The sequence below is a fragment of the Helianthus annuus genome, chromosome 16 (genome assembly GCF_002127325.2).
Source record: "Helianthus annuus cultivar XRQ/B chromosome 16, HanXRQr2.0-SUNRISE, whole genome shotgun sequence".
NCBI lineage: Eukaryota > Viridiplantae > Streptophyta > Magnoliopsida > Asterales > Asteraceae > Helianthus > Helianthus annuus.
This window is the reverse complement of record NC_035448.2, coordinates 80,567,496-80,590,368: the sequence shown is the minus strand read 5'-3', so window position 1 is coordinate 80,590,368 and position 22,873 is coordinate 80,567,496.

Genomic DNA, 22,873 nt, shown 5'->3' with positions numbered 1-22,873 from the left:
GTGAAACGTGAATAGTGTTAGACTTGTTTTGTATTGCATTATTAATCAGTTGTTAGACATTAGTAGTTTTGTATAGATTAATGTTTATAGTTTGTTAGGTCGTTAGATGTCACTATCATGGAGACGTCAGCTGAGGTACATCAGTAGTTTGGTTTGCCTATAAATATGACAGTACTCTGTACTATTATATTTGATCGTTTTGAGTGAGTTTCTTCTCCTCAATTCATCCTTTCATCTTGTGCAACCAACCCTGGAGTATCTGGCTGAGGGGGAGCTTAGTTTATGTAAACATGCAGTAATCATTTGCTTTGTATTTTCAATCTTTCAACTCAATGAAAAGCACTTGTTTATCAAACTATTTTCTTCCTTGATTGTGTTTATACTGTTTGTATCGATTTCCGCTGCACTTTACATTGTTACATATGCATTGATCTGTCAAGTTCGTACAAACAAACACAATCTTAAGAGCCTCGGATCCCAACATCATCTTGATGGTTTGGTTTGAGTAAGTGATCTAAGTAACGAGGCGTGTGTAATATGATACAAGCATGGTGGATACGCCGCTGGTACTTCCTATATATAAGTGTTTGTATGGTATTACATATCGTAGGGTTATTTGAATCATTTCAATTTGAGACATATAACATTTTATACAAATAACACACTTTTCACAAGACATTGATTTACAAACAACTTATCTTATACAAACTCATTTTACATGGTTATTCATTTAACCATACATTATTCTCTTATTTATACATATCATCTGATCTTATCGTTTTTCAAATGATTTATAAGATAAAGAAAATTACAAGGTTCATGACTAAACATTTTCTCAAACATAAGTCATGAATCCTGTTTTCACAAAACCTATGTATCCCACAGGCATTTTTATGTTGACGTTCCTATTTTCACATGTGTTTTCAGGAGATGATGCATAGGACTTATCAAGACATACTTAGGCGGACCTGTGCCTTAGTGACTTAAAACGAGAAAAGAACTAGTTAATTTATGTTATGTACTCTTTGGTTCTTGTTTAAAACAATGTAAACTTTCATGTTTGATTAATGTCACACCCCGACCACGTAGAACATACAAAACGTGGCGGAAATGTCGGGGAGTGTTGTAATAGAATTAATTGTTTCAAATCCATGGCAATTGAAGTTTCATTTTATTAATCAAACATGAAAGTTTACATTGCTTTAAACAAGAACCAAAGAATACATAACATAAATTAACTAGTTGTTGTCTCGTTTTAAGTCACTAAGGCACAGGTCCGCCTAAGTATGTCTTGATAAGTCCTATGCATCATCTCCTGAAAACACATGTCAAAATAGGTACGTCAGCATAAAAATGCCTGTGAGATACATAGGTTTGTGAAAACGGAATTCATGACTTATGTTTGAGAAAATGTTTAGTCATGAACCTTGTAATTTGCTTTGTCTTGTAAATCATTTCAAGAACGGTAAGATCAGATGATATGTATAAATAAGAGAATAATGCATGTTTAACTAAATAACCATGTAAAATGAGTTCGTATAAGATAAGTTGTTTGTAAATCGAGGTCTTGTGAAAAGTGTGTTATTTGTATAAAATGTCATATGTCTCAAAATGAAATGATTCAAATAACGCTACAATATGTAATACCACACAAACACTTCTATATAGGAAGTACCAGCGGCGTATCCACCATGCTTGTGTCATATTACACACGCCTCGTTACTTAGATCACTTACTCAAACCAAACCATCAAGATGTAATGTTTAGCGATTGTAGAAATTTTTATGTATAGTCAATTGTCTATTGTCAAATGTAAATCATGTCAACAGATACAACTGGTTCACACGGTTCAATAGTTACAAACGGTTCATAAAATCAAAGGGTTAAGACGGTTCACATAGTCAAATGGTTACAACGGTTCAAAATGTAGTATAATGTGTTCATATGCTGGATGAGCATATGCAACAGAAATGTAATGTAAAACAATGTACTAAGTATGCACACAATGGGCGTACTTAGCATGAAGTGTATTGGAATCATGTACTATAAATGTACTAATGAACATGCCAAGTATATGATGTGAAAACGGGAAAGCATGAAAGTAACAAGTAGGCACATGTGTTTCACCCCAAAACAGTTTGGAAAACAGTAAAAGAGGGGTTCAATGTACTCACCTGAGATTGCTTTGAAATCCTTGTATAACAACCAAAAATGTTAGATATCACGGAATATCAAACGGCACCTAATAGGTAGCTATATTAATATACCGGACCTAAATTGGAGGATCGGATAGTATGCGGGTTCGTAAACCAAACGAGTATGGAGACTCATGTAATATGGTTCAACAAAGCCTATATACTAAAATGAAACCTAGCCTAAGTGCTTACGACCCACTACGACCCGTTTAGGTAGCTTATGCTACCTTAACGCGTCGTTCGCGTAGAACGCGTTTGGAATGCCTAACATCGTGACCATAAGGTATATGTCACACCCCCAAAATCCACCTGCGGAGTATCACCGCTTGGGAGCGTGACTGACCAGGATCAAGCTACCAATCATATAGAACATGTAATCAATAAGTAAAAGTAATTGCCATTAGACCAAATCAAAACCATATGAAAGGTGTTTCACAACACATGTAAGTTATCACTGTTTAGCGGAAGCGTAGAATTAAAACCCATCATAATAAAGTATCAAATGTCATAAGTGCTTAACAACACAATAACGATCCAAGCCCACAACGACCAGCTCCTCCCTGTGCAAGCTCCATGTATCTAACGACCTGCAAGGCATGTAACAGAGGATCAACAACTAGTTGAGCGAGTTCACAGAAAGTAAATGCGTAATAGTATATTCGTTTGTAACATGTGGCTCTACTGGGCCGATAGTGCGTTCTATTAGTGGGGGCTTCCCATGTTGTATAACCACTAGACTATTCATAACCATAAGTGTTCTACATATCCCGAGAACAGTAACACGTACAAGTTTACGTAGGTTTTACGTAAGTAATCCTTCACAACCGAGGATAGGGGTACGCGGGAGTTTACGTAGGTTTTACGTAAGTGCCTGACACAACCGAGGCAGTAGTGAGTATAATTTCACGTAGGTTTTACGTGAGTATCGTTCACAACCGAGGATAGCGAGTAGCATAAGTATACGTAGGTTTTACGTGTGTGTCCTGCACAACCGAGGACGATGGTATGGTAGTCTAGTAACAGTGTAAGTACGATTCTATTCAATCTCATTCCTTCAATCCCAATTCCCGTGCCCTGGGAATCCCATGCCTTAGTAAAAGTGTGAACTCACCTTGGTTTGCTCGGTATGCTAAACTATATGCTCGCAAGAAATCAATCAAGTCCTATCGTTTGCACGTATAATCAATCAGTACGTGTTTGTAAAGTCTCACATGTAATAAGCATCACAGTAATATCACAGAGTGTGTTTGGCAGTTAATCATCATGCAGCACAACAATTAATTGCATCCATACAGTTCATGTACCACATCAATGTCTTTTGCAGTCTATTCTAAAATAATTGCCCAATAACACTATTAACCGAGTTAGTGACGTAATATAGTTAACGAGTTTAACAGAGTACATAAACTAACCCGAGTTGATAGATCTGACTGAGTTTATATCCTTTTCATGCATAACAGAGTTAACAAGCTAATGAAGTTAACTACTAAACAGAGTGTCCAAGGTGAATTCAACATAGTAATTAAAGTTAACTGAGTTAGTAATCTTAGCTCAGTTAATAGGCTAAACCAAGTTTTAAATAAATTAAAAAGGTTACATGTTTAACAGAAAATACTCAATGAAATCACATGTGCCGAAAACACAATGGTCCGAAATCTACCTGGCCGAAATCCCTTTGGGCCGAAATCATATTTGGGCGAAAACTGTTTGGGCCGAAAACACTTGTTGGCCGAAATCTCTTGCTGGCGAAAACACACTTGGGCCGAAATCTCTTGGGCCGAAAACTCTAATTGACGAAAACACTTGGGTGACGAAAACCCACAGTGTTTTCGTTGGGGGTGTTTTCGTTGTGATAGTGTTTTCATTGGGTCTTGTGATTTCGTGAGCTAGGGTGTCATCATTAACAGTTTCACACCCAGAACCCTAATGATTTCCTAATTGATACATCGACTATAACCACGTTTGCATTCAACAGATCTATTCATGAAACCAAGTGGATTAGTTAACCACTATACAATGAGATTATCACTCAATCATCATACCAAAACATCACAGTATTCCGTATCTAGCATGAACCCTATTTTGTGTATTCATCCATTCAATTCTCATATCATAACACATATTCAAACACTATTAATATGTTGACACGTTTTCAGATCCTAATCCATTAATAGTATTTCGAGATCATACATTCAGATCAAACAGAAACAGGATTATCCAATACAACTTCATAACAATGCATAGAGTCATGAAATCACTCCTTATATCATATGTATTTCAGTCAAGAACACGTTTACAGTATAAACATACATTAAGAATAAAAACAACTTAAACAAGTAGTCTACTAACCGAACACAGAGAGGTTAAACAAGAGAATCTGATTTCGAGCAAGATGAAGACAGTCGTCCAGTTCAAAGGAAGCGAGAGAGAGAGACGATGTGATTAGGGTTTTCTAATTGCCGATCATGCGTACAGGTTAAGCAAATCCTATATACAAACACTACTGGGCCAAAGCCCATTTGGTTTTCGTTGGTGAGTAATGGACGAAAACACTTAGGTGTTTTCGAACATGGTGTGTTTTCGGGTGGGGGCATTTGGGTTGGGGTGATTTCGTGAGGGGGTGGGGGTTTCGGCTAGAGGATTCCACATTCACAACATACATACACATATATTACCCATATAACCATACAAACATATAACAACCAATACAGTTATGTTGCACTTCAAATACTCAAATCACACGCAATATGATTCAACGTATTACAAACATGTACAGTTGTGAAACAAACCAGTCATGTAAACAAACAATTTAAACAATTAACGTGTAACAGTGCGAAGATGGAATCTTGGGAACTCGAGTTGTCACATTATCCCCAACATGAAAGAAATTTCGTCCCGAAATTTAGCACGTGGTTACTGAGGAAGCTAGGTGAGTTGTATCGTTTACTGATTTTCCTGGGGTGTCACATCATCCCCCCGTTGATTTGGAATTTCGTCCCGAAATTCTGTAGTAGTAGCTTCAGCCTCAGTAGTGGTTGCACGGTTTTCGAATAACTGGGGATACTTTTCTGTCATCTGGTCTTCGTGTTCCCAGGTGTACTCTGGGCCACGACGGGAGTTCCAACGAACTCGAACAAGAGGGATTCACTTGCTTTTGAGGACCTTAACATCCCGGTCCGTGATTTCAACTGGTTCCTCGACGAACTGCAACCGCTAGTGAGTTCCTTAAAAGGAACTATGAGGGTCTCATCTGACAGACATTTCTTCAGATTCGACACGTGGAATACATTGTGAACTGCACCGAGTTCAGCTGTTAAGTTTAGCTTGTAGGCCACCTTGCCTATTTTCTCAATGATCTCGAACGGTCCGACATATCGCGGATTCAGTTTGCCCCTTTTGCCAAAACGAACCACACCCTTCCAGGGTGAAACTTTTAGTAAAACCCGGTCCCCGACCTGAAATTCCAAGGGCTTCCTGTGCAATCTTTTCCATGGCGTCCACTACAATCTCTGGACCCGTGATCTGACTATCCCCCACCTCTGCCCAACAGAGAGGTGACCGTTATTTGCGCCCGTACAATGCCTCGAATGGAGTGGCTTGTATGCTTGTGTGATAGCTGTTATTGTATGAGAACTCCACCAAAGGGAGGTGCTTTTCCCAGCCGTTGCTGAAATCAATAACACATGCCCGAAGCATGTCTTCAAGAGTTTGGACCGTTCGCTCAGACTGCCCATCCGTCTGAGGATGATATGCTGTGCTCATATCTAACCGTGAGCCGAAGGATTTATGCATCGCTTGCCATAGCTCTGACGTGAATCGTGCATCCCGATCCGAAATGATGGAGGTGGGCACTCCGTGCCTCGAAACAACTTCTTTAAGATAGATGTCTGCGAGAGTGGAGAACTTATCCGTTTCCTTTATAGCCAGGAAGTGTGCAGACTTGGTGAGTCGATCCACGATCACCCATATGGTATCATTCCCATGCTGAGATCTAGGCAGGCCAGTAACAAAATCCATGGATATTTCTTCCCATTTCCACTGTGGTATCCTGGGTTGTTGAAGTAGGCCCGCTGGTTTCTGATATTCCACTTTGACTTTTGCACATGTCAAACACTTGCCGACGTAAGTAGCAGTGTGGGCCTTCATGCTAGGCCACCAATATGTTGTTTTGAGATCGCGGTACATTTTATCCGAACCTGGATGTACCGAATAGCGAGACTTATGAGCTTCATCCATCACAAGTTCTCGTAAACCACCATATAGTGGAACCCAAATACGTCCTGTTACATAGTAGGCGCCATCTTCCTTTTGTTCTCATCGTTGCCTTGAGCCGCGTAAGGCTTCAGCTTTGACGTTGTCGGGTTTCAATGCTTCGATCTGAGCAGTTCGTATCTGTGCAGGAAGACTGGACTGAATAGTGAGCTGCAAAGCTCGTACACGCCTAGGTAGAGTGTCTTTCCGACTGAGAGCGTCAGCCACAACATTGGCTTTGCCTGGATGATACTTAATAGCACATTCGTAATCGTTAAGTAACTCGACCCATCGTCGTTGACGCATGTTCAATTCCTTCTACTTGAAGATATGCTCGAGACTCCTGTGATCGGTGTAAATTGTGCACTTGGTACCGTACAGGTAGTGTCGCCATATCTTGAGCGCGAAAACAACAGCTCCCAGCTCTAAATCGTGCGTCGTGTAGTTCCGTTCGTGAACCTTGAGTTGACGAGAAGCGTAGGCAATAACTTTATCCCGCTGCATCAATACACAACCAAGCCCTTGTATCGATGCGTCACAATAGACCACAAAATCATCCGTGCCCTCTGGTAATGAGAGAATAGGTGCGCTGCATAGTCTATCCTTCAGGTACTGAAAAGCAGTTTCCTGTGTATTACCCCAACGATAGGTAACACCTTTCTGTGTCAACATAGTAAGCGGCTGTGCGATCTTGGAAAAGTCTTTGATGAATCGTCTGTAGTACCCCGCCAAACCCAAGAATTGGCGTATTTCTGTTGGTGTACGCGGTGCAGGCCAGTTCCGTATCGAATCTACCTTGGATGGATCGACATGAATCCCATCCCTGTTCACCACATGGCCTAAGAAGTGGACTTCACGAAGCCAGAAGTCGCATTTTGAAAACTTGGCGTACAGTTGTTCCTTTCGAAGAAGTTCCAAGATAAGGCGTAAGTGCTGCTCGTGTTCCTCCTGACTCTTGGAGTAGATTAGAATGTCGTCGATGAAGACAATGACGAACTTGTCAAGATAGGGTTTGCACACCCTGTTCATAAGATCCACGAAAACTGCAGGCGCGTTCGTTAACCCAAATGGCATGACAAGAAACTCGTAGTGACAGTAGCGAGTTCTGAAAGCGGTTTTAGAGACGTCCTCATCCCGGACTCTCAGCTGATGATACCCTGACCTCAAGTCTATCTTGGAGTAGTAGCTCGACCCTTGCAACTGGTCGAATAAGTCGTCAATACGAGGAAGAGGATAACGGTTCTTCACTGTGACCTTGTTCAGTTCGCGGTAATCGATGCACATCCTGAAAGTGCCATCCTTCTTTTTCACGAAAAGTACTGGAGCTCCCCAAGGCGAAGAGCTTGGACGAATGAAGCCCTTATCCAAGAGCTCTTGTAGTTGCTTAGACAGTTCCTCCAGTTCAGTTGGAGCTAAACGATACGGTGCGCGGGCTATTGGTGCTGCTCCCGGAGCTAGCTCGACTTGGAATTCGACCTGACGATGAGGCGGTAGACCAGGTAAATCTTCAAGAAACACTTGAGGAAAATCACGTACAACTGGAATATCCTCTATTCTTTTCTCTTTCGAAGCTGCATCAGTAACTAGTGCCAAGATAGCCGTATGACCCTTTCGTAAACATTTCTGAGCCTTCAGGAAAGAGATGATGCCAACCACTGCACCACTCTTGTCGCCTTGAACTTCGAGAGGTTCCTTACCCGAACGAGGAATACGAATGATCTTCTCCTTACATAGAATCTCTGCCTGCTGTTTAGATAACCAATCCATGCCGATAACGATGTCGAAACTACCCAGAACTATAGGAATAAGGTCGATGGAGAAAGTCTGACCAGCTAAGACAATGCTACAACCCTTAACTATCTGTGTGGCCTCTACACTTTTACCGTTTGCTAACTCTACAACATGTTTGGTGTTTAGGGGTGTGGGTGCACGTTTTAACAATTTACTCATTTTCAAAGACATATAACTCGTATTCGCACCCGAATCAAACAAAACAGTAACATAAATATCGTCGAGAAGAAACTTACCCATAACTACGTTGGGATCATTTCTGGCATCACCCTGCCCCAACACAAATGCACGACCCCTTGCTTCATTGTCATTGTTGTTCCCACCGTTGTTGTTGTTGTTGCCATTTCCCTGATTGTTGTTATTGTTGTTGTTGTTCTGGTTCCTGTTTAGCTGAGGACAGTGCCTTTTGAAGTGCCCTTCTGCGCCACAATGAAAACATCCTTTGTTGCCCTGCTGCTGATTCTGCTGTGCTGGTGGCTGCTGCTGATTCTGATTTGCAGGCCGAGGGCTTCTACAATCCTTGGCCTCATGACCCATCTTGAGGCATCTTTGACAGCGACCCTTGTTACACTGGCCACTGTGGTGTCTGTTGCAGTTGTTACACTTTGGGAGGTTCCCTCGATATCCCCCCTGCCTGTGACTGCCTGAAGAATGCTGACTGGGGCTCTGGTAACTGTGAGTCTTTCGCTGCTGAACCTGTGACTGAACTGAAGCTGATCCCTTGCTGGAATCCCCATCCCATTTTCTCTTGTTGTCACTGGGAGTAGCAAGTGTAGCAGAAGTAGTAGCGGTAGCAGTAGCGCTGATACGTTTAGGCAGTCTGTTCTGATCCACTGCCTGATCTGTGATGCGATGAGCGAGTCGTTGAATAGCCTGGATATTGTCAAGATTAGCTGATGTCACATGGCTCTGAATTTCCGGTGCCAATCCCTTGAGATACAACTCGATACGCTTAACCGGAGGGTCCACCATGGTTGGGCATAGCACGGCCAGTTCATTTGACCGTTTAGTATAAGCTTCGATCTCTGACCCAACCATTTTCAAATGATACAGCTCGTCTTCCAACTTGTGAATGTCTTCACGTGTGCAGTATTCCCTTTTGATCAGTTCCTTGAAATCATTCCAAGGGGTGGCGTTAGCAGCTGCCAACCCTAAGATCTGCACTTGTGCGTTCCACCAAGTTAGAGCAATCCCCTCTAAAGTACCAGTCGCATATTTCACCCTGCGAGCCTCAGGGCATTCACACATCTCGAACACAGACTCGAGCTTTTCAAACCAGTGGAGGAGTCCAACCGCTCCTTCAGTGCCACTAAATGTGCTAGGACGACAATCCATAAAGTTCTTGAAAGTGCAGACGGGCTGCTGAGCGTGTTAACCTATTGTGTACGAATAGGACAAGGTTAAACACAAGAGTTAATGTAGGATCTAAAGGTCCTAGTGTGAGTCTAAACTGCAGGGTATACTACCTGCTTGTGCAGCTGCAAGTGCCGCAGCAACTTGTTCATTAACGAAAGCCGTCAGCTGGGCTTGTGTCATGTTAATTCGTCCGGCCATTGATCTTGTCACACCCCGACCACGTAGAACATACAAAACGTGGCGGAAACGTCGGGGAGTGTTGTAACAGAATCAATTGTTTCAAATCCATGGCAAATGAAGTTTCGTTTTATAAATCAAACATGAAAGTTTACATTGTCTGAACAAGAATCAAAGTGTACATAACATGAATTAACTAGTTCTTGTCTCGTTTTAAGTCACTAAGGCACAGGTCCGTCTAAGTATGTCTTGATAAGTCCAATGCATCATCTCCTGAAAACACATGTGAAAATAGGTACGTCAGCATAAAAATGCCTGTGAGATACATTGGTTTTGTGAAAACGGAATTCATGACTTGAGTTTGAGAAAATGTTTAGTCATGAACCTCGTATTTTGCTTTGTCTTGTAAATCATTTGAAAAACGGTAAGATCAAATGATATGTATAAATAAGAGAACACTGTATGGTTAAATGGATAACCATGTAAAATGAGTTTGTAAAACAATGTCTCATGAAAAGTGTGTTATTTGTATAAAATGTCATATGTCTCAAATTGAAATGATTCAAATAACGCTACGATATGTAATACCATACAAACACATATATATAGGAAGTACCAGCGGCGTATCCACCATGCTTGTATCATATTACACACGCCTCGTTACTTAATCACTTACTCAAACCAAACCATCGAGATGAAGTGTTTAACAATGGTAGAAATGTTCATTTATAGTCAAATGTCTATTGTCAAATGTAATCCATGTCAACGGATACAACTGGTTTACACGGTTCAATGGTTACAGGCGGTTCATGAAATCAAAGGGGTAAGACGGTTCACATAGTCAAATGGTTACAACGGTTCAAAATGTAGTGTAATGTGTTCATATGCTGGATGAGCATATGCAACAGAAATGCAATGTGAAACAATGTACTACGTATGCACACAATGGGCGTACGTAGCATGAAATGTATTGTAGAGTACAACGGTTCAAAATGTAGTATACTGTGTTCATATGCTGGATGAGCATATGCAACCGATATGCAATGTGAAACAATGTACTACGTATGCACACAATGGGCGTACGTAGCATGAAATGTATTGTAGAGTACAACGGTTCAAAATGTAGAATAATGTGTTCATATACTGGATGAGCATATGCAACAGATATGCAATGTGAAACAATGTACTACGTATGCACACAATGGGCGTACGTAGCATGAAATGTGATGTAAAGCAATGTACTAAGTATGCACACAATGGGCATACATAGCATGAAATGTAATGTAAAGTGTTGTGCTAAGTATGCACACGATGGACATACATTGCCTAAACACAATGAAATCATGTACTATATATGTACTATCGAACATAGCAAGTATATGATGTGAAAACAGGAAAGCATGAAAGTAACAGATAGGCACATGTGTTTCACCCCAAAACAGTTTGGAAAACAGTAAAAGAGGGGTTCAATGTACTCACCTGAGATTGCTTTGAATTCCTTGTATAATAACCAGATAATGCTAGAGGTCACGGGATATCAAACGGCACCTAATAGGTAGCTATATTAATATACCGGACCAAAATCGGAGGGTCGGATAGTATGCGGGTTCGTAAACCAAACGAGTATGGAGACTCGTGTAATATGGTTTAACAAAGCCTACATACTAAAATGAAACCTAACCTAAGTGCTTACGCCCCATCATGACCCGTTTAGGTAGCTTAGGCTACCCTAACGCGTCGTTCGCGTAGAACGTGTCTGGAACGCCTAACATCGTGACCACAAGGTATAACCTCGGAAGGTTATAGCTATGGTCACCTAATGTGTTTGGTCGGATCCTAAAGATCGACCAAATGGGTCGGGTTCGAAAGTATAAGCGATGGTTTAGATCGCTTACCTTACGACCCTATATAAGCACTAAACTAAAAGTGACGAGCTAAGCATGTTAGAACATGCTTAACTAAGTTTAGAAAACAGGTTTGGCATCAAAACAAACGGCTTTGATGCTCACGAGTAGTTTGGTTACAAAATACGCAAGAATGCGCATTTTGGCCGAAACTACGACTCGTCACTGAGCCTAGATAACGTGGAAATCAGTAGGTATGGTCACTACGGACCATAACCATCGTGATCACGCTCACGTTATGAAGTTCCATGAACTTCGCATCGACCATAAGCTGGTCAATGCAGAAAGTCAACAAAAGGTTGACTTTCGGACTCGAAAAGCGAATAAACGAACGAAAGAAGACTTACTGAGGGTCCCCGAGTGCTAATCTAGATCAAATAGCTCAGGTATGAAGCAAAGGCATCAACTTAGAGCATTTTGATCAGATTGTTGTGATTTTTACACTAAAGGGGGGGGGGTATTTATAGGAAAAGTGGAACCGTTAGGATCGTTTATCGAATATCGTGCCGCGATCTCGAGCGTACACTTGTCAAATTCTTGTGGTAAGTCAGAAATTGCCTCTTGGCTCTTGATTAGGTGAAAGGGCATTGCCTCTTGATCGAACGAAAGGCCAACTGCATTAAATAGATACATTGAATCTGTCTGACAGTCTCACGCGCCCCACGTAAGGATTTGGTAAATCCTTACGCGCCCCGCCTAAGGTTCCCAGATCAGAATTTACAATTTTGGTCCCTGCACTTCAGAAACACGTATTTTGGCCCATTTTTGGCACGTTTAAGCCCCGTTAACCTCATTTCAAGGCTCTAAGATGAAGTTAAAGTGTAGGGGACATGAAATATGCTCAAAAATATGTCGGATGTTGGTTCGTTTGGTCGTACGAACGCGACGTTCGGTTAATTACGACGGAATGCGCATAAGCGCAAAAGACGATCCAAATTGCGCGACGAACGGATTTTTCTCATGCCATACACTTGGGCATAATATAAGGATGCTTACATAAATTTTTGGATGTCCGGATGTATTCAGAACGTAAGTTATGCGCGAAAGTGCAAACTTGTGCACTTTTTGACACTTTTAGTCCCTGAATGACCTAAAAGTTTATTTTAGCATACCAAACCCCTCAAAGCCTATTTCTAAGCTATGTAAAGGATATTTATGGTATGTTTAACTTATGGACATGTTCCGGAATGTTTGTTACAGTTCAAATTGGCATACTTTCGCAGTTTGTCAAGTTTAGTCCCTGTAAGCGAATTAACTTGTTTTTGCTATACCCAAGCCTTCAAAACTTATTTCTAAGTTATGTAAAGGTTATTTAAGGTATGTTGAGTATATGTTGATGTTCCGGAGTATTTGTCGCATTAAACTGAGTACGTTTACGCACCAGTTTGCGTATAATGCTCTAGAAAGCAATGTAGAGTTTGAAATTGAACAATAATTGATATGTGCAAAACATACACATATTTATACAAGATCCCAAGTATGAAATACAAAATTTCATCGGCTTGGTATTTGTTTGATGGTCGCGGTGACACAGGTGTCACAGTCTCCCCTACTTTAGGAAATTTCGTCCCGAAATTTATTCGTAGGAGTCTATTTGTGAATTTGCCAAATAACCACCAATGATATGTGAGGCAATATCTTGTCATTTCCTTAACGGTCATTCTTCCGAAACGAAAATGAACAGACGGGTCATTTTCAATGGTTGCTTCATCAGAATTGGAAATCAAGGATTACACAACGGATATTCATCTCCTCAACGGATAATCTTCAGAAACGAAAATGAACAAACGGGGTCATCTTCAACGGTTGCTTCCTCAGAGTTGGAAATGAAGTATTACACAACGGATATTCATTTCCTCAACGGATAATCTTCAGAAACAAAAATGAACTAACGGAGTCATCTTCAACGGTTGCTTCCTCAGAGTTGGAAATGAAGGATTACACAACGGATATTCATTTCCTCAACGGATAATCTTCAGAAACGAAAATGAACAAACGGGGTCATCTTCAACGGTTGCTTCCTCAGAGTTGGAAATGAAGTATTACACAACGGATATTCATTTCCTCAACGGATAATCTTCAGAAACGAAAATGAACTAACGGAGTCATCTTCAACGGTTGCTTCCTCAGAGTTGGAAATGAAGGATTACACAACGGATATTCATTTCCTCAACGGATAAATCTTCAGAACGAAAATAAACAAACGGAGTCATTTTCCTCGACGGGTATTCTTCAGATTTGGAAATGAAGGATAAACGAATATTCATTTCCTCAACGGATATTCTTCAGAAGTGAAAAATGAATAGCTAGTTCATTTTTCCTCAACGGATGCTTCATCAGAATTGGAAATGAATAGGGTTAACTCTAGACACATGGCAGAACTTGCTGTGATTTCTGTGCACTAAATTCCATAATTATGTATGCATCCATAATTACGTAATCCCTTGCACAGTCCGCACAGTTTGTTTGTAATGTTTTGGGGAAGGATATCAAACTTGTGACGAGGGTGACTAGACTTCCATCGGTTCCTTTTAATTAGATCGACAGGGGATCCTCTTGGTTAGGCCACCAAGGAGTCCTTTCAGCTATATCATCACATGATATCCCTAACCAGATTTTTGGATGAATCTGTTTAGCTAGACCACTCAAGGGGTCTAATTATGAAGTAGTACTTTATAATCCGAGGGACTTAACTATAACATAGAAGTCCATTGAGGATTTTAAGTAATACCTTTGGGCATCCTACTATGAATCTCTTGTACACGGATATGTAAGATTCTACGAAGATTTGGATAACATAATTTGGATCACACAACAATACATAAGGAAACACATAAGCACATAGTCACATAATTGTTTAATTTGATCTTAATTTGTTATTAACTTGTTATCGATTGAATACGGATATGGAAACCTGTCGACGGATCTCAATGTTCACTGGAATCTATCTGAGAAGATAGAAAGATCTCCCAAAATTCGATTTTTGATTACAAGGAATCACCACATTCGAATGAAGGTATACAACAATTAAAGACTTAAGGGAAATTCCTAGGTACCCTATTAAGGATTTATAGTGTACCTTGGGTATTCGTCTTATGTTGTAACCTGCGCCTTGTACTTCGTTTCCTTAGAATAAACGGGTACTTAGGAATTCCGTGGAAGACGCAAGCGATTATAGAATGGGAGAATTTTGGGGGTAGTTTGTTCTTCAAGGAATACGGTTCCTTGATTGTCGGTATTGCAAGGGATATGTCGTTTATACATGCAACCATAGAAATACATTGCAATGTAAATGAAAGATTTATTTATAAACAACGATATCAACTGTTCCTTGGATCTTGACAACAAAAGAAACTTAATACATAAGACATGATTATTTCTAAACGATGTTGTCTTCTAGTCAGTCGGGTGATCATCCTTGTGCTGGATTTGCATTAGCAAGCTTTGGGCAATTTCTTCGGAAATGACCCATTTCGCCACAGTTGAAACAAGAACCTGGTAGGAAACGACCTTGAGCGGGATTGTTGCCAGCTTGGTTTGGTGCAGCTGCAGCTGGGCAGATTCTTGTTGTATGGCCTATGAGTCCACAAGTTTGGCATTTGCGGCACTGTACATTGGCGTGATGATGGAGGCTACATTGGTTGCACAAGGGTGCAGTTCCATTGTATGGTTTTCTAGCAGGGGGTTGAGCTGGTTGGTTGGGGACGGCTTGACCATTGTAAGCGACCACGGCGAAGTTCTGAGAAGCCTTTCGCTTCCTTGACTTCTTAGGAGATTCAGTCTGTTCATCCATGGTCTTTGATTCCTCGATTGGGTTCGATTCCCCGGCCGATTTCTTGTCACCTTTTCGAAAAAGTTTATGCTTTCTGATCTGCGATTCAGTCAAGGTTGCAGATAGCTCAATGGCCTGACGGAGTGTGGTAGGGTTGCTACCAGTGACAATGTCTTGTACCGAGTCAGGCAGGCCGTCGATGTACCTTTCGATAGCCTTGTCGAGTGGGGCGACCATAGTCGGGCAAAGTAGACTCAACTCCTCAAACCTATCAGTATATGCCCTGTGTTCGCCACTATCTTGTTTTAAATCATCAAACTCCTTCTCCAACGCTCGTTGTTCATGACGAGGACAAAACTCTCTCATCATAAGTGCTCTCAGTTCAGCCCATGTTTGTGCTAGAGCAACATCTGCACCACGGTCTCTCATTACCCCGTTCCACCATGTAAGAGCCCTCTTCTGAAACACACTCGAAGAAAACTCGACCTTACGATTTTCCGGACACTGCACGTGGCGAAAGGTATTCTCGATGCTCTCGAACCATTGGAGAAGCCCAGTTGCTCCCTCAGAACCACTAAACTTGAGTGGTTTAGCCGAGTTAAAGTTCTTGAAATTGCATGTACCATTGTTGTTGTTGTTGGCTTGGTTCCATTGAGCAAAGAGATTTGGGAATTGAGCAGCCATCTGCTACGCAATAATTTCTGCCAGCTCAGCAGTTGCTATCTGGTGTTCGCGTCGAGGAGGCATTCTAAAAGAGGAACACATGAAAGGAAACAAATAAAATGGTATTGGGTAAGAATAGGATGTTACAATCACTGACCATAATCACGGTTGATGGTCACTTGTTTGAATCATGAAGCAAACAAACAACACCAGGGCTGAATCAAAGCAAATAGATCCTCATAGTGTATCGCGAAGACATGCTCGCCTATAAGTGGACACTCACCCCAAGAGTTCCCAGGTAAGAGTGACTGGTCCGATTATGCGGATTTGTACGAACACTCTAACCTTAGACAGAAAACCCAGGGTACAGGCATTCACCCTTCCAGTTCGCACGTGTTCACACTATTTAGGACCCAAAACTTTGACGGGAGTTTTGAAAATTCAAAGGGGTTCAAAACCTTATAACAAAGGGTTCAAAACCTTACAATAGAGGGTTCAAAACCTAGTAATCAATCATCCTAGAACAGATGATTAGCTTTCAAGGCGGTTTTGAAATTTATGTTCTTGTTGTGGTCGTCGCATAAGGGTAGGTGACGGTATTGTTTTGTGACTAAACGCAAGTAAACTCGCGTTAGGTTCCTAGGAAGGTTATAGACTAGGTCAAAGCATTACTAATAACCTAATTCCCTATAACCATTGGCTCTGATACCATCTTTTCTGTCACACCCCGACCACGTAGAACATACAAAACGTGGCGGAAACGTCGGGGAGTGTTGTAACAGAATCAATTGTTTCAAATCCATGGCAAATGAAGTTTCGTTTTATAAATGAAACATGAAAGTTTACATTGTCTGAACAAGAATCAAAGTGTACATAACATGAATTAACTAGTTCTTGTCTCGTTTTAAGTCACTAAGGCACAGGTCCGTCTAAGTATGTCTTGATAAGTCCTATGCATCATCTCCTGAAAACACATGTCAAAATAGGTACGTCAGCATAAAAATGCCTGTGAGATACATAGGTTTGTGAAAACGGAATTCATGACTTATGTTTGAGAAAATGTTTAGTCATGAACCTTGTAATTTGCTTTGTCTTGTAAATCATTTCAAGAACGGTAAGATCAGATGATATGTATAAATAAGAGAACACTGTATGGTTAAATGGATAACCATGTAAAATGAGTTTGTAAAACAATGTCTCATGAAAAGTGTGTTATTTGTATAAAATGTCATATGTCTCAAATTGAAATGATTCAAATAACGCTACGATATGTAATACCATACAAACACATATATATAGGAAGTACCAGCGGCGTATCCACCATGCTTGTATCATATTACACACGCCTCGTTACTTAATCACTTACTCAAACCAAACCATCGAGATGAAGTGTTTAACAATGGTAGAAATGTTCATTTATAGTCAAATGTCTATTGTCCAATGTAATCTATGTCAACGGATACAACTGGTTTACACGGTTCAATGGTTACAGACGGTTCATGAAATCAAAGGGGTAAGACGGTTCACATAGTCAAATGGTTACAACGGTTCAAAATGTAGTGTAATGTGTTCATATGCTGGATGAGCATATGCAACAGAAATGCAATGTGAAACAATGTACTACGTATGCACACAATGGGCGTACGTAGCATGAAATGTATTGTAGAGTACAACGGTTCAAAATGTAGTATACTGTGTTCATATGCTGGATGAGCATATGCAACCGATATGCAATGTGAAACAATGTACTACGTATGCACACAATGGGCGTACGTAGCATGAAATGTATTGTAGAGTACAACGGTTCAAAATGTAGAATAATGTGTTCATAAGCTGGATGAGCATATGCAACAGATATGCAATGTGAAACAATGTACTACGTATGCACACAATGGGCGTACGTAGCATGAAATGTGATGTAAAGCAATGTACTAAGTATGCACACAATGGGCATACATAGCATGAAATGTAATGTAAAGTGTTGTGCTAAGTATGCACACGATGGACATACATAGCCTAAACACAATGAAATCATGTACTATATATGTACTATCGAACATAGCAAGTATATGATGTGAAAACAGGAAAGCATGAAAGTAACAGATAGGCACATGTGTTTCACCCCAAAACAGTTTGGAAAACAGTAAAAGAGGGGTTCAATGTACTCACCTGAGATTGCTTTGAATTCCTTGTATAATAACCAGATAATGCTAGAGGTCACGGGATATCAAACGACACCTAATAGGTAGCTATATTAATATACCGGACCAAAATCGGAGGGTCGGATAGTATGCGGGTTCGTAAACCAAACGAGTATGGAGACTCGTGTAATATGGTTTAACAAAGCCTACATACTAAAATGAAACCTAACCTAAGTGCTTACGCCCCATCATGACCCGTTTAGGTAGCTTAGGCTACCCTAACGCGTCGTTCGCGTAGAACGTGTCTGGAACGCCTAACATCGTGACCACAAGGTATAACCTCGGAAGGTTATAGCTATGGTCACCTAATGTGTTTGGTCGGATCCTAAAGATCGACCAAATGGGTCGGGTTCGAAAGTATAAGCGATGGTTTAGATCGCTTACCTTACGACCCTATATAAGCACTAAACTAAAAGTGACGAGCTAAGCATGTTAGAACATGCTTAACTAAGTTTAGAAAACAGGTTTGGCATCAAAACAAACGGCTTTGATGCTCACGAGTAGTTTGGTTACAAAATACGCAAGAATGCGCATTTTGGCCGAAACTACGACTCGTCACTGAGCCTAGATAACGTGGAAATCAGTAGGTATGGTCACTACGGACCATAACCATCGTGATCACGCTCACGTTATGAAGTTCCATGAACTTCGCATCGACCATAAGCTGGTCAATGCAGAAAGTCAACAAAACGTTGACTTTCGGACTCGAAAAGCGAATAAACGAACGAAAGAAGACTTACTGAGGGTCCCCGAGTGCTAATCTAGATCAAATAGCTAAGGTATGAAGCAAAGGCATCAACTTAGAGCATTTTGATCAGATTGTTGTGATTTTTACACTAAAGGGGGGGGGGGGTATTTATAGGAAAAGTGGAACCGTTAGGATCGTTTATCGAATATCGTGCCGCGATCTCGAGCGTACACTTGTCAAATTCTTGTGGTAAGTCAGAAATTGCCTCTTGGCTCTTGATTAGGTGAAAGGGCATTGCCTCTTGATCGAACGAAAGGCCAACTGCATTAAATAGATACATTGAATCTGTCTGACAGTCTCACGCGCCCCGCGTAAGGATTTGGTAAATCCTTACGCGCCCCGCCTAAGGTTCCCAGATCAGAATTTACAATTTTGGTCCCTGCACTTCAGAAACACGTATTTTGGCCCATTTTTGGCACGTTTAAGCCCCGTTAACCTCATTTCAAGGCTCTAAGATGAAGTTAAAGTGTAGGGGACATGAAATATGCTCAAAAATATGTCGGATGTTGGTTCGTTTGGTCGTACGAACGCGACGTTCGGTTAATTACCACGGAATGCGCATAAGCGCAAAAGACGATCCAAATTGCGCGACGAACGGATTTTTCTCATGACATACACTTGGGCATAATATAAGGATGCTTACATAAATTTTTGGATGTCCGGATGTATTCAGAACGTAAGTTATGCGCGAAAGTGCAAACTTGTGCACTTTTTGACACTTTTAGTCCCTGAATGACCTAAAAGTTTATTTTAGCATACCAAACCTCTCAAAGCCTATTTCTAAGCTATGTAAAGGATATTTATGGTATGTTTAACTTATGGACATGTTCCGGAATGTTTGTTACAGTTCAAATTGGCATACTTTCGCAGTTTGTCAAGTTTAGTCCCTGTAAGCGAATTAACTTGTTTTTGCTATACCCAAGCCTTCAAAACTTATTTCTAAGTTATGTAAAGGTTATTTAAGGAATGTTGAGTATATGTTGATGTTCCGGAGTATTTGTCGCATTAAACTGAGTATGTTTACGCACCAGTTTGCGTATAATGCTCTAGAAAGCAATGTAGAGTTTGAAATTGAACAATAATTGATATGTGCAAAACATACACATATTTATACAAGATCCCAAGTATGAAATACAAAATTTCATCGGCTTGGTATTTGTTTGATGGTCGCGGTGACACAGGTGTCACAGATCTTCACATCAAAGGCAACATAAGTGAGAAAGGTTCGCGAAGAGTGCGATGACAGAAGAGTGTAAGCACATAGGTGTTCTCATGCAATAGCAAGTAATGAGCAGTGTAATCTAAGCATACTACGAGCAAAGTTCTATGCAATTATAGCATGTAGGCAATAAACATAAACCTTATTACCTAGTATGTTGAGTCTTGCACGTGGAGCGAAGCGTCGTTGTGGATCGTTGAGAGCACTCTTCTGGTTATAGTCTGGTTTTAATAAAAATGTTTTCCCCATATTAAAACCAAGTTCTCTATAACCAATGGCTCTGATACCAATCTGTCACACCCCCAAAATCCACCTGCGGAGTATCACCGCTTGGGAGCGTGACTGACTAGGATCAAGCCACCAATCATATAGAACATGTAATCAATAAGTAGAAGTAATTGCCATTAGACCAAATCAAAACCATATGAAAGGTGTTTCATAACACAAGTAAGTTATCACTGTTTAGCGGAAGCGTAGAATTAAAACCCATCATAATAAAGTATCAAATGTCATAAGTGTTTAACAACACAATAACGATCCAAGCCCACAACGACTAGCTCCTCCCTGTGCAAGCTCCATGTATCTAACGACCTGCAAGGCATGTAACAGAGGATCAACAACTAGTTGAGCGAGTTCACAGAAAGTAAATGCGTAATAGTATATTCGTTTGTAACATGTGGCTCTACTGGGCCGATAGTGCGTTCTATTGGTGGGGGCTTCCCATGTTGTATAACCACTAGACTATTCGTAACCATAAGTGTTCTACATATCCCGAGAACAGTAACACGTACATGTTTACGTAGGTTTTACGTAAGTAATCCTTCACAACCGAGGATAGGGGTACGCGGGGGTTTACGTAGGTTTTACGTAAGTGCCTGACACAACCGAGGCAGTAGTGAGTATAATTTCACGTAGGTTTTACGTGAGTATCCTTCACAACCGAGGATAGCGAGTAGCATAAGTATACCTAGGTTTTACGTGTGTGTCCTGCACAACCGAGGACGATGGTATGGTAGTCTAGTAACAGTGTAAGTACGATTCTATTCAATCTCATTCCTTCAATCCCAATTCCCGTGCCCTGGGAATCCCATGCCTTAGTAAAAGTGTGAACTCACCTTGGTTTGCTCGGTATGCTAAACTATATGCTCGCAAGAAATCAATCAAGTCCTATCGTTTGCACGTATAATCAATCAGTACGTGTTTGTAAAGTCTCACATGTAATAAGCATCACAGTAATATCACAGAGTGTATTTGGCAGTTAATCATCATGCAGCACAACAACTAATTGCATCCGTATAGTTCATGTACCACATCAATGTCTTTTGCAGTCTATTCTAAAATAATTGCCCAATAACACTCTTAACCGAGTTAGTGACGTAATATAGTTAACGAGTTTAACAGAGTACATAAACTAACCCGAGTTGATAGATCTGACTGAGTTTATATCCTTTTCATGCATAACAGAGTTAACAAGCTAATGAAGCTAACTACTAAACAGAGTGTCCTAGGTGAATTCAACATAGTAATTAAAGTTAACTGAGTTAGTAATCTTAGCTCAGTTAATACGCTAAACCAAGTTTTAAATAAATTAACAAGGTTACATGTTTAACAGAAAATACTCAATGAAATCACATGTGCCGAAAACACAATGGTCCGAAATCTACCTGGCCGAAATCCCTTTGGGACGAAATCATATTTGGGCGAAAACTGTTTGGGCCGAAAACACTTGTTGGCCGAAATCTCTTGCTGGCGAAAACACATTTGGGCCGAAATCTCTTGGGCCGAAAACTCTAATTGACGAAAACACTTGGGTGACGAAAACCCACAGTGTTTTCGTTGGGGGTGTTTTCGTTGTGATAGTGTTTTCGTTGGGTCTTGTGATTTCGTGAGCTAGGGTGTCATCATTAACAGTTTCACACCCAGAACACTAATGATTTCCTAATTGATACATCGACTATAACCACGTTTGCATTCAACAGATCTATTCATGAAACCAAGTGGATTAGTTAACCACTATACAATCAGATTATCACTCAATCATCATACCAAAACATCACAGTATTCTGTATCTAGCATGAACCCTATTTTGTGTATTCATCCATTCAATTCTCATATCATAACACATATTCAAACGCTATTAATATGTTGACACGTTTTCAGATCCTAATCCATTAATAGTATTTCGAGATCATACATTCAGATCAAACAGAAACAGGATTATCCAATACAACTTCATAACAATGCATAGAGTCATGAAATCACTCCTTATATCATATGTATTTCAGTCAAGAACACGTTTACAGTATAAGCATACATTAAGAATAAAAACAACTTAAACAAGTAGTCTACTAACCGAACACAGAGAGGTTAAACAAGAGAATCTGATTTCGAGCAAGATGAAGACAGTCGTCCGGTTCAAAGGAAGCGAGAGAGAGAGACGATGTGATTAGGGTTTTCTAATTGCCGATCATGCGTACAGGTTAAGCAAATCCTATATACAAACACTACTGGGCCAAAGCCCATTTGGTTTTCGTTGGTGAGTAATGGACGAAAACACTTAGGTGTTTTCGAACATGGTGTGTTTTCGGGTGGGGGC